Raw genomic sequence first — 12,297 nt, forward strand, 5'->3', positions numbered from 1 at the left:
GTTTGTAATTTATATACATTAATTATATATTTTATATGTGGCCCATGACAATTCCTTTTCACTCAATGAGACCCAGGCAAGCCAAAAGGTTGGACACTCATGATATACAGTATCACAAAAATCCTAGAAACTGTTTTTATTGAATTTATATGGCAACTTGTAACACTAAACATGTTGGTTACCCAAGAGAAACTTAAAAATCAATGACAGCATCCTTAGTAGGCCACAAAGAAGCCGATTTTGGTTTACAGTTCCTCATTATTGAAGATGAGTTTTAATCACGAGATTCATGAGTTAAATCTAGACACCACCTATAAATCTATATACAAATTTGAAAAGTTAAATCTATCTACATAAGGCCTCCATCTTTTTAGAAGTAATTTCATTATGTAATCATCTTTCACGTGCTACTGCACACTTAAAACACAAATAGCAAAGGATGTGATTGTTACTACCACCAAAATCATTACTATACAAAAAAAAAATCTGAAGAAAATTGGTACTTTGTAGCCACTAGAAAAAATGATTCTTACAGAGCACTATTTTTACTAATCAGTTTTTGTAAATTTTGTCATTGTATTAAGAAACACAGTAAATCACAATGGAACAAGTTAATGGAATAAGAACTGGTTATTTGGTAATCCAAGTATCAACGGTCTTGTATGCCACATAATATATTTGTATTGGCTGAAGTTGAGCTACTGCCTTAGAAGCCTAATAGATAGATTTAGTGTAGATAAGTAGCTTTTACATACACAATTTACAAATGAAGCTGTAAATCTGTATTTTATTTTTAAAAAACACCTTTACTGTCCAGTTTTCCTTTTAAAAAAGGATGTTTAAAGCATAATGAAACCAGAATTCCTCCAACAATACACATATATAGTGTTTATGTTTATTTTTAAATTCTATACTTTTCTCCACATTGTTAGAAATTAGTAATTTAGGATATTCAGAATTTTGATATAATTTCAGACTGTCCCAGACGCTTAAAACTCTATTTTTTTTAATTACGTGCATCAAGTCAAGTGTCAACTCTTTAGTAACCACACAGACAGCTTCTCTTCATGAAAATTCTAAATTAGTGAAGTTCTTAGTGAATAAGTTTAAAAAATTGGTCATATTATCTTTTCATGAAAGTTCTAAAAATTATATTCATAATATATTTACAGTAACATGTTTACATTCCCCTAAACAAATGTTATTGAAAGAACTATGCATGTGTTTGATAGGTAAACAAGAATTATGAATTTATTATTCCATTTTTATTGTTCAACTTTGCTTTATTCGTCTACAGATATACAATACAATGAGTCTAGGAAAGCAGCAGTATCAGGCCGATGACAACAGTATGTGAAAAGTGGCATAGATGAAAAATAGATACAAAGTCAAAGTTACCAAGACAACCAATAACCCTGGATGCCTTTGCAACAGCAGGAGCAAGGAATAAAAAAGCTTCTGCCTATCAGGAAGCAAAAACGCCATCTCCGTGCTTCTTGAAATCAGGGCCTTAGGTACTGAGTACACCTTCAATTGAACGCTACAGCAAAATTGTGCTGTTTGTGTCCAACACCCTCCCTTGCACAAGGAAAGCTCAGGGAGCAGGTGGAAAAGGGATTAGGCGCACATCCTCACTGCCACACGGGAAAAGAGGAGGCGTACGCAATTCTCCAAATACAATTAAGAGGAGGGGAGGTCGAAATACGGTTTTCTCTTTGGCCCATTAAACCAAACGCGTCCCAAATAGAAAGCAGGGTGACGCTTCTCCCCGCGCTTCCATCTCTATTCCCACACACTGTGCACGGTGCGATCGATTCCGCCCAGACCGACAGGGAAGAGAGAGGGAAGAGGCGCCGAAAACCCGGGTGCTCCGAAGCCGAGGCGATAAGGAAGCTTTCAGCTTCCCCGGCCAGCAACTCGGCTCGGCTGCTTAGGCCGCTCAGCGGAGAGGACGACAGCTCAGCCAAGGCGCTGCCGGAGCCGCCTCCGCCACTACTGCCGCCGTCCCCTCCCCCACCCAGCCAAGAACACGAACCAGCAATGCGGCTCCCCAGGCTGCGCTCGCACCCAGCGGCGAGCAGGCAGGGGCCTAGTCGTGTTCCGGGAAAGGGGGACTGCGAAGGCCGCGCCACTGCGCACAAAGTTGGAGAAGTTAACCACAACAAAAGACCGGGGAGGGAGCAGAGTTTTAATGCCCCGACTCATTTTCCGCCGAGGCAAGTTGCACCGCGACAGCCCGTCGCCGTAGCCTCCCTTGCACACCTCCCCTTCCTGGAGGAGCTCGGTCCCCCTCACACTTGCCGGGAGACGGCAGGATGGAGGCTCCCTGAGGAAAACCTTCGGAGAGGCGGGCGCGCTTTCAGCTGCCACCCACCCCTAAAATCTCTTCTACGCGGAACGACCCTCTCGAAGGAGGAGGCGCAGCCAGCTCCTTCCCTGCCAGCGGCACCCGCTTCCCGAGGCGGCTCCCCTATTCTTCTCCCACCCCTTCGAGCCAGACGGCCGAGACGCCCCCTTCTCTTTAAAGAGAAAGCAGGAGAGGAAGATGTTAAAACCCAACTTCAGATCAGTTTGCTCCCCCTTCTTTTATTCATTCCCCGCTCGAGAGACCCGCACGCCCCTCATTAAGGAGCAGCGGACAACCAGACGGACACCTCCCCCTTTTGGGTGCAGATCCCCCTCAAACTGCCTCTCGGGGAAGGAGGAGGAGGAGGAGGGGAAAGCAGTCTGGCTGCCAGGTCGTCTCCCCCGTTTGGTCTTCCCGGCATCAGCTCCAGCAGTTCCTTCGCCTTCGCCTTCCCCGGCAGCCCCGCGCGCAAGCTCGGCTTATCCGACAGCGCACAGCCGGGAGCGTCCCCCCCCCCCCCCCCCCGCTATCCAACCTCCCGCCTGTTCCGCAGAGAAGGGGCCTGACGGCCGCGGCGCACAGCCGCTTCCATTTACCGAGGTCAGTAAAGTCTCCGGCTCCTCTCGCTCAAGCTGCCGCCAGCGCTGACCTTTGCTTTGTAAGAGGAAGCTGGAGCTGCTGAATCTTCCGCGGCCGCCATGTTTTAATCACTGGCTGCTTGTTTATTTCAATGGAGACCCTCCCACAGCTCACCCTCCTCTTCGCAAAGCTCCTCCAGCCTGCGAGGAGGGACTGGGAGGGCCGCTGCCGCCGCCACTCCCTGCGACGGAAAGAGGGCGCGCGCACCCCAGCCCGTCCGCGGCCGTCGTCTTGGCGGGGCGGTTCGCCGAGAGGAAAGTTCCTTTGCGACTTAACGCTGGTCGCCGGGACGTAAACAGGCGTCTTGGAACAGGGGAAAAAAAATAAGAAGCCGTGACCGAAGCAAGAAGGCAGATAGGAAAGGATGCCATTGTCTGTTTCGTTAACAAAAGAGAAGTGGAAACCAATCGGTGTGATTCATCGATTTCCTTTCCTTGGACGATTAAAGAAAACAAGGCGCTCTTTTGCCGAACCATTTAAAAGACCCGATGGTCATAATCACATATTCATATTCCCTCTCTCTCCCCCTCCCTCGAGATGAAACGCTTTTCTAACTAAGGGAACACGAGTTCTGTCACTATAAATCTGTGGAGGAATAGCATTACGCACCACGTATAAGTTGGGTGAGAAGACATGCCGCGCGGGTTGAAAGTAAATCCTTGCGGTTTTGAATACAGAAAACAATGGCACCTTTCAGCATAGACACAGCTTTACTGATGGGTTATGTACTTTGGGGAGTATTTGAAAGTTCTGGATGTTCCAGGCCTATCAGGTATGACACCAAAACTCTGCATGATCTTAGGTCATGACCACCTCCATTTAGTTTTTTAACTGTTGCGTTATTGGCATTTGAACCAACATTTCCTGTTCATCTTGATATGCCTATAGGGTGGTGCATTTACTAAGATATGCTTTGAGTAAATTGTCTTATGAACGAATTGGCCGAATTCACACAAGATTTTTGAAATCAGAGCTTGTTGCATAAAATCATAGATCTATACAACCCGAAGCCAAGATCAATAATACAATGATTTAACCTCTGTGGAGTCATAGTAAACATAAAGTTTTAGCAAGCCCAGAATAAAATGAGCAGCAATTTTTATCAAGTTTTTCATGTTAAAAATTACATTATAAAAATGTAGAAATGTGCAAAGAATCTTCTAGTTTGTCTGTGGAAACTGAGTATCAAATTGATATTTTCCGTACTGGTTTGTAGTCACTGTAAAGGAAATTTCAATAATTTGAGTTTATATTGCCTTAATACTCAGAACATAATAAAATTAAGATCAGTTACATAGATAAATTTTGTATGGATTACATGTTTCTTTACTTTTGTATAGCATATTTTATTATGCATTATTCAAGTGATACCCTAGGCATTTCACACTGAGTGTTACAAAAGGGGGAGGGGAAGCAGATTTAAACAGATTAACCACCTAGAAAAAAAGAAGCCTTAGCTTAGACTTCTCTAAATAATAAAGTATGTTTCCCAAACGTGTAAGCTGCAATGTCCAGAATTCCCCAGCCAGATGCAACTCCTAGAATTCCCCAGGCAGCAAGTCTATTGCTGAAAGTACAGGTTCTCGATTTACAACCACAATCGAGTCCAAAATATATGTTAAGCGAGACATTTGTTAAGTTACTTTTGCCCATTTTACAACATAGTTGTTAAGTGAATCACTACAGTTGTTAAGTTAGTAACATAGTTGTTAAATGAATCTGGCTTCCCCATTGTCTTTTCTTGTCAGAAGGTTGCAAAAGGTGATTACATCACCCTGGAACACTGCAACAGTTATGAATATGAGTCAATTGCCGAGCATCTGAATTTTGATTACGTGAACATGAAGATGCTGCAATGGTCACAATTGTGAAAAACGATTGTAAGTCACTTTTTTCAGTGCTGTTGTAACTGAAACGGTCACTAAATGAACTGTTGTAAGTCGAAGACTACCTGTACTAGGGGTTGAAGTCAGCATATCTAGACAATACTTAGATTGTGGAAAGCTGCCTTATCCTACACCAAAATGGATGTCCAGTGGAAATTAATGAACAAAAGTCAGAGGCTAAGATCTATTTATTTTTATTTTTTAAAAATGTCCCTGGTTCTTCTCTTCATCTTGGTTGGTTCATAAACCTGCAGAAGATCCTTCTGTCATTGACTTCAGTTAGAATCAATTGTTTTTTGCTTGCTTTTGTATGGGATATACAGCATTTTAAAAGAGGTTTTAAAATAGAACAAGCTAGTGTTTATTAATAGATTTAAAGTGAAAATTAACATCTAAAGGAAGTAACTAGATTAATTGGTATGTACAATTTAATCTAGTCAAGAACCAATTTAATTTTTTACCTCTCCTTGTTAGCGTGATAAATAATTTTATTTCATAAAGTATTTTAAACTTTTTACCTAATCTCATGTATATCTTTTGTTTAGTTCAATCTTGTTTAGTTCAACTAGAAATCTTTCCAACATGTTCAGAGTAACATGTTCAAACTAATATGTTCAGAGTAACATGTATGCTTGTGTTCATTTGGTTATTCTACTTTTACAAGTGGAACTTGATACAGAATGCTATAGTTATTTCACAAAGGTATGAAATGTGTTGCTTACTGTGTTGTTTTTTTAAACTATCTGCTACATTTTATAACCACTGATCATATACAGACAACTACTACATTAAACCAAGATTTTCTCTGTGCACTACAATGCCATTTGTCATCTGTATATCTATAGGCAGTTCAATTGCTGCTCTGAAATAAATACTGTAAAAAGGATATTTTACTGCAATTCTTTCTTTCTTTCTTTCTTTCTTTCTTTCTTTCTTTCTTTCTTTCTTTCTTTCTTTCCATTTGTATAGCAATTCATCTCAACAAATTATTCTGGGCAACAGTACAAAATTAAAATAAAAGTAAAACAATGTGGGAATGACCTTGGGGAAAGGAGGGAAGACATGCTGCCTAGGAAACAATCAGACAAGAGAAGCAAAAGCCCCTGGTGACTTAACAATCAGGGGAAAAAAGTTATAAAGGACCCGCCCTAATGGATCAAGCAGTTAGAAATAACAGTGGGAAGTTTGCACTTTTAAACTTGCAAGATTCTGTTAATATAGTCTTACAATAAAGTAGATTTAGCTCATCAAGTCATGTTTCCTTTCTGGTTTACCTGGGTGGGATGACATACAATACAAAAAGTAAAATACAGGGAATCCTTGACTTATAACAGTTCATTTAGTGACTATTCAGAGTTACAACAGCACTGAAAAAAAGTGATTTATGACTGTGGCAAGAAAGATCGTAAAATGGGGCAAACTCGCTTAAGAATGTTTAACTTAGCAACATACATTTTGGGCTGAATGGTGGTCATAACTCGAGGACTACCTGTACATAGCAGCTAAGAAAAAAATAATACTTGTTTTGAAAAACACACACTCATGCCACGTGACAAACTGCTTTCAAAATTATCCATAGTTTCAACAGCAGTTTGCCATGATGGAAGACAAATTCTTATCCACTTTGAAACTGATTGGATTCTGTCCGTGGAGGGGGAAAATGTCACCCCCATGCAATTTTAAAAAATGATTTGGAAAAAAAAAGACCTTAAGGTTAAACATTACGTATCTGATATTAGCACAGTTGAGAAAGTCCAGAAATATTTCACAAGAAGAGTTCTCCACTCCTCTACTCATTGTAGAATACCTTATGCCACCAGACTTGAAATTCTAGACCTAGAAAACCTTGAATTACGCCGTCTTTGGTCTGATCTAAGTATATAAAATCATACATTGCAATGTCCTACCTGTCAATGAATACTTCAGCTTCAACCATAACAACACAAGAGCACACAATAGATACAAACTCAAGGTTAACCGCACCAAACTTGATTGCAGGAAATACGACTTCAGCAACAGAGTGGTCAATGTCTGGAATGCTCTACCTGACTGTGTGGTTTCTTCTCCCAATCCCAAAAACTTTAACCTTAGACTGTCTACTATTGACCTCACCCCTTTCCTAAGAGGTCTGTAGGGGGCGTGCATAAGCGCACCAACGTGCCTACCATCCCTGTCCTATTGTTTCTTTTATTTTTCTTATATGTACCCATTTCAGGTATTCATAACTATGTATATACTTATACCTATTATCTTTAAGCAATTGACAAATCAAATAAATAAATAAAATAAACACAAGCATTGCACCTCTACAGTAGCCTCTCTTTTTTTCTTCAGATTACTGCCTGTCAGGAATGTCAATCTCAAGGCCCATGGCTGGATCTGGCCCACTGGGTGCTTAAATCAGGTCCATGGGGCTGCCCTGGAAACAGTGAAGGACCAGCTTCTACCAGCGAATACGGAACCGGGAGGGCTATGCGCGGCTATCCCCAGCTCCGTTTTGGGTCACGACGGCCTCTTGCAGCCCTCTACCAAGGAAAATGGAGCTCAGGAAGCTCCGTTTTCACTGGCAGAGGGCTGCAGGAGGCTATCGCAGCTGAAAATGGAGCCTCAACGAGTGACATCAAGCTCGCCACGCCCCCTGGCCATCCCCTCCAGCCTCCCAAGGTCAAACACAACCCTGATGCAGCCCTCGATGAAATTGAGTTTGACACCCTTGGCCTAAGTCTGAAATGAGATTTGGCCAATTTATAAATCATAATTATCTTCTTTAATCTCTTACAATTTTTAAGGCTTCTCTGGAAGCCCAAAACAATAGTCTATCTTAATAAATAGGAGTGGAATTTAATAAATAGCAGGAACAGTGTAATTCTGGATAATTTTCAAAATGTGTACCTCTCAGAAATGTTATATTAATAGCAATACAGCTAACAATGTAGATTCTCTCTCATTTCTCTTGGGCTGAAGAAGAAATAAAGGCAATATCAGGAAAAATAATTGTTGCCAAGGCACAGTTATACTGTGGTTATATTAAGTAGGAACATAGTATTAGACTGAGTTGCATTAACAGCGTATTTCTTATCACTTTCAAAAAACATCATATGAAATTTTTATGTTCTCTACTTTCCTTTTATGCAATTGATTATGTATATGTCAATTGATTCTATTAAACTGAATCTGAAGATTTAGTTGTAGTACTTTAAGCCTGAAAAATTGTTTTTCTCTTTCAGAAACAGGATGTTCTGCTACTTCCTGCTGTAGACTATCAACACAAATATGTTCTGAATGAAGACATTTCATGTATGACATACAACAGTCACTGTCAGTTTCATTCTTGCAAGTTATATCCAAAATTTAAACATGCTAATAGTATTCAAAAACAAGATTCTGAAGAAGCTTCAGCTCCAAATCTATTTGTAACAGTTTTCCTAACTATAAACATAATGCATTTTAAAAAGGAACTATTAAAAAGTACACATTGCTTTAGTAAAATTGGACTGCAAAGTAAAGGCTGCCCTAAATTTGTATATCAACTCACTACTATATTTGGAGCTGGAATCAGAGTGATATGGTGTGCGCTTGGACCACAAATACCCTGGATTTGAGCATTGACTTGGGCCAGGGAGCATATCAGCTTCTCCATAAAATATATCATATGGCCTTGACCAAATTAGCCTCTCTAATAACATCTGCCAGATTATTAACATAAAGGAGGAAAGTTTCATGCATGTGACCTTAAACTTTTTAAGATAATTTAGTTAACCTTCAAACATCTGTGGGATGCAATGTTATTTAACTGGATTGTATTTCAAGACCTCTGAAATTGGGGGAAGGTGGGAGAGAGAGAGAAAAAGAAAGAGAGTGATATTGGAATGTGTGTTATTTTCAGCCAGGAGATTCTAATTATTTTGTACTCTGTAAATAATGCCAGAAATTGTAATTTTAAGAACAGTGCAATATTAATCTAAACAAATATCTTGTATTTGAGGGCTATTTGTAACCCACCTGAATATCATGACGATCATGTCACATTATTTTTTCTGGGGCAAAACATGATTGGCTTCACCATGTGGTTATTTTAATTAGGCATTGCCAGATGTGGTTTCAGACCTATGCAGATAGCAAATTGAGTCCCCTGCCAATCAGTTGATGATGTCATTGGTACTTTCCATTGTGCCAGGTCCTAACTTGTCATGTATTTATACTTTTATTATTATGGGATAAAACTTTATCATCCCAGAAGGAAGATAAGATCTGGCATTACAAAAACTGGCGAGTGGTGTTATTGAATAATCAACATGGGGCTCAATTATTTTCTGGAGTGGTTTGAAGCTTGTTAGACCCATCAATGGTACTATCTATAAGACCTATTCATATATAGATTTCATACACCTTAAGGCAGGGGTGTCAAATTTGTGGCCCACAGGCCTGATGTGTCATGCTGGCCCCATGCCCACCCGATTTAGCGAAGGGGAAAAGAGTCCTGATATATCACATGATGACGCCGTGACGATGTGAGTTTGACAATGTGAGTTTGACACCCTGCCTTAAGGCATGAAGGATGTTGCTTCATCAATATTTGCTATTCTTACCAACTGTACATTTAAGAAATTTATAGAAAAAATGTGATTGCAAGTTTATTTGTTCTGGACAACTATAGTTAATGCTTTTATGTTTAATTAACAAAAGAAAAGCACACATACAAATAACAAAGGAAATGAAATAACATACTTTCAGACTTACAATAAGAAGGCAGGGAGGGAGGGAGGAAAACATTAAAATAATTCAAAGAGCTTTGACCATATTGTACAAAAGTCTTTGTCCTTTCCCTTTGTCAAAAATACCTTCATATCAATGACCTACTGAGCCAAAACAGGTGTAGTTTTCTCTTTCTAGTGTTGTATGATAGTTCTTTTAGTCAACTTCTCATCCAAACATTAATACATTGTACTAAACCACAATATACTTTGTTGTTTAATATGCTTTGCTAAATGTAATGTGCAAACCTATCACTTGTGTTTTGCAAATCACTGTTTATGGTTTAGCATGATGTATGAGCCCAGCCAACTGTGTCTTAGAGAACAAACAATGGTTTAAAAATTGTGCCTTAGTGTGATGATGAATCCCTTTGTCAACTACAGTGATATCTTGTACCACCTATTCTCAACATTTTGTTTACAGAATATTCTGTAAGCAAACATTCTTCATATAACACTAAATTGCTAGAAATCAAGCTTACATATCGAAGCATTTAAAAAGCAACTAATATTTTGCTTATAAACAAACACACTACTTTTTTCAAGAAATAATATAACACCAAATATGAGTTGCAATATGCAAGTAGGCAGCAATATAAAATTTCCAAATAAATAAATAATTGTAAGAGGTATAAGGAATGATTTTACCATTTTAAAGAATCCCACTTACCCTTAAAGAATATCTGCTGTTTCCTTTGGACCTCCAATGCTCACTCCACAACAGGTTGCAAACTGTCACCTTAGCCCTCAGCTAAATTTTTGTGCACAGGTAAAATCTCACTGATTTTAATAGCAGCAAGCTGGTGATTCAAAATTTAACACACTCTCCCTCCCTCCCTCCCTCCCTCCCCCCTTCATACACACACGCGCACACACACACTTTGGAATTTGGAAAAGACAACTTAGGCTTTGGGGATGGAAGAGCAACAATGATTTGTGTTGGAAAGATCAGCCAAATACACTTAGCTCCTTGCTTTCAGACTAAGCCTTTTGACACTGTGGAGTAGTGTTTCATATTTAATGAACTGCTTGTTCTCTACTTCAGAGCATACTCTAATTATCTCACTAGCTGCTGTCTCCTAAGGCTTCTTAATTACCAGGAGTATATATACTCAACCTTGTACTTTATGTAGATGGATGGTTCTCCCTTATTGTTTCTGCCTGGTATAGATCCCAGCTTGAGACAAGTCAAAACATAGATAACATTTTAAAAAAAATTAAGAATGAAAGAGCCATTGGCAAAATTCACAGCTGATGCTGATATCTTATTTTGCCAGACATTACTTCTCAGAAAATTCTGATACATGGCTAAGCAAATAATTGTCCTTACAAAGACAATGTCCACAAAGATCCTTTTTTTCAAAAACAAAATTATTTCAAATCACTCTTGGTCTCAGTAACTGAATAGTGGAGGAATTGGATAATGGATATGAAACATAATTATTCTTCTAATTCAGGAATGAGGTTGTTGTTAAGAAGCATGACCATTAGCCAGGTTGATAGCTGTTGGTAGAAACAAGAGTTCAATAATATCTGGAGAAACACCAATTTTTCATGTGCATTTTAGCTGCATGGTCCTTAGAAAACTTCAGGTTTGTTTTTGAAAGGCAGTATCTTGACTTGATCCTTAAAAAGGTTACAGTTCAAACCAATACTTGCCTATTTATTCAGTTGACTTATCCCACATAAATGGCTATATAATGTGCAACATAGAAGAAGTTTCAAATTTGCATGGAATATAGTATAGATAATGTCCCACATGGTGATAAAGCAAATGTTCTAGAACAACTAATCAGAAGAAATGAGCTTCCTTTGCTTTTAGTTGCTAAGATTAAGGTCGTGCTACATCAGCCTAGGCTCATCTTGCTTAGTATGTAGTTGCTACTAGTAGGCAGCCATAAAATAAATATAAGTAGTCCTCGACTTACAACAATTCGTTTAGTGACCATTCAAAGTTACAACAGCACTGAAAAAAGTGACTTACGACCATTTTTCACACTTATGACTTATAGCATCCCCATGTGGTCATGTAATTTACATTTGGATGCTTGACAACTGGTTCATATTTATGATTGCCGTAATGTCCTAGGGTAATGTTTTGCAACCTTTGACAAACAAAGTCAAGGAGTAAGCCAGATTCACTTAATAATCGTGCTACTAACTTAACAGATGCAGTGATTCACTTAACAAACGTGTAAAATGGGGCAAAACTCACTTCACAAATTTCTCACTTAGCAACATAAATTTTGGACCTAATTGTGGTTATAAGTTGAGGACTATCTGTACAATCATACTAACCTTACATCTAATCATGGAGTCCCTATTCCATCTTCATGACAAATTGATGACCTTTATGTCTTGTAATAATGAGAATACAGTTCTAATGAAACATCAAGTATGTATGTATGTATGTATGTATGTATGTATTTATTTAGGGAATTTATATTGTTGCCTATTCGCACATCGTGACTCAAAGGGGCTTACAGAAAATAAAATTAAATAATAAAAAGTAAGAAAGGATTATTTAATTCACAAGCTACTGAAAAAAAATCATCCACTTTGTACCAGAAGCAAATTGTTCATTTTACTTGTGATAAACAAGAGTTTAAGATATTGATCTCCATGTTGCTTTCTTAAGATTCCTACATGATACCATCATTCTGATATTATA

General features: G+C 38.9%; 1 protein-coding gene and 1 long non-coding RNA gene across 9 annotated transcripts in view; one reads left to right on the forward strand and one right to left on the reverse strand.

Moving 5' to 3' along the window:
- The window catches only part of NCOA2 (nuclear receptor coactivator 2), a 120,471-nt gene extending 117,183 nt beyond the window's left edge, over positions 1-3,288 (reverse strand). For 7 of the 8 annotated variants that reach the window (XM_026691828.2, XM_087961837.1, XM_026691816.2 and 4 more), the window contains exon 1: positions 2,944-3,187. The gene's annotated coding sequence lies outside the window, so the exon portion shown is untranslated. Of the gene's footprint in view, positions 1-2,943 lie in introns of all 8 variants that reach the window. The other variant, XM_087961832.1, reaches the window with a different exon arrangement.
- LOC148131490 (uncharacterized) lies at positions 2,058-8,063 on the forward strand. Its single transcript, XR_015748941.1, has 2 exons — positions 2,058-2,947; positions 7,207-8,063. It is a non-coding gene; the product is annotated as an uncharacterized LOC148131490 (long non-coding RNA).
- Positions 8,064-12,297: the final 4,234 nt, after the last annotated feature.

This window comes from Notechis scutatus, chromosome 3 (genome assembly GCF_049901735.1).
Source record: "Notechis scutatus isolate UNSWTSFEM ecotype Mainland chromosome 3, rNotScu1.2, whole genome shotgun sequence".
NCBI lineage: Eukaryota > Metazoa > Chordata > Lepidosauria > Squamata > Elapidae > Notechis > Notechis scutatus.